Source organism: Palaemon carinicauda, chromosome 12 (assembly GCF_036898095.1).
Source record: "Palaemon carinicauda isolate YSFRI2023 chromosome 12, ASM3689809v2, whole genome shotgun sequence".
Lineage (NCBI taxonomy): Eukaryota > Metazoa > Arthropoda > Malacostraca > Decapoda > Palaemonidae > Palaemon > Palaemon carinicauda.
Window position 1 is genome coordinate 157147115 of NC_090736.1, and position 1045 is coordinate 157148159.

The following is a 1045-nucleotide window of genomic DNA, read 5'->3' on the forward strand; positions in this document are numbered from 1 at the left end:
AATATTTACTGTATCTATCATCATTATAATCTCCTCCTACGCCTATTGACGCAAAATCCATTAAATGAAACCATTTATTATATTTAAGAAGTAAGATTTTTATCAAGAACCTAATATATATATCTATTATCATCATCATCTCCTAAGCCTATTGACGTAAAGGGCTTCGGTTAGATTCCCCCAGTCGTCTCTATCTTCAGCTCTTAATGCAATATGGTGTTTATCCTCCTCATGAGTTTTTTTTTTTTTTTTTTTTTTTTTAATATCTAACAGTTCATAACAAGTAAAAAAAATAACCTAAAGTGACTAACTTTGACGCAAAGGGCCTCGGTTAGATTCCCCCAATCGTCTCTATCTTGAACTCATAATTCAATATGTTGTTTATCCTCCTCATGGATTTTGTAAAATAATAAAATAAAATCTAAACTAACAAACGTAACCCCCAACTTTCCCTTCCTTCTACGAACAGTACACAGACGCTTACCCCGAGAACGCCACGTCCTTCCAAGTGTTCGGCCTCACTTTGGGCACGACCTACTCCTTCAGCATCCTGGCCTACAACGTCAAGGGCGAGTCGGAGTACACCAAGGATGAAGTGCAGGCCACCACTGACAGTAAGTTGTTTGTTTGTTTATGTTGTTTATCTTGTTTTAAGCATGTGTTATTCTGTTTTTTGATATTCTATTTTCCTCGTGTTGTACTATAATTTATTTTGACTAATTTTCCACCTTGTTTTAGGTATTTACAATGCTTCCTTATTGGTCCTTTAAAATGCATATTTTAATAATCCACATTATCTGTATTCTGTTTTATTCTTCACTGAGATATGTTATCACTTATTGTGTTGTTATCAAATTGAAAATTAAAGTTGATTTTATTATTATTCCCTGCCTTGTTATTTTGTTTTCTGTTCCATGTTATTTATCTTATTCAATTATTTTTCACTGCTTATTTTCATTAATTCTTGATCTTGCTATTAATATTAGTTCATGGGTGTCTTTCATTACCATACATTATAATAAATATTTATAAAAAAAATATTTTG

The 1045-nt window shown here is 32.0% G+C and overlaps 1 pseudogene; it reads left to right on the forward strand.

Moving 5' to 3' along the window:
• Positions 1 to 1045, forward strand: part of LOC137651361 (nephrin-like) — a 77167-nt pseudogene that overhangs the window by 62435 nt on the left and 13687 nt on the right.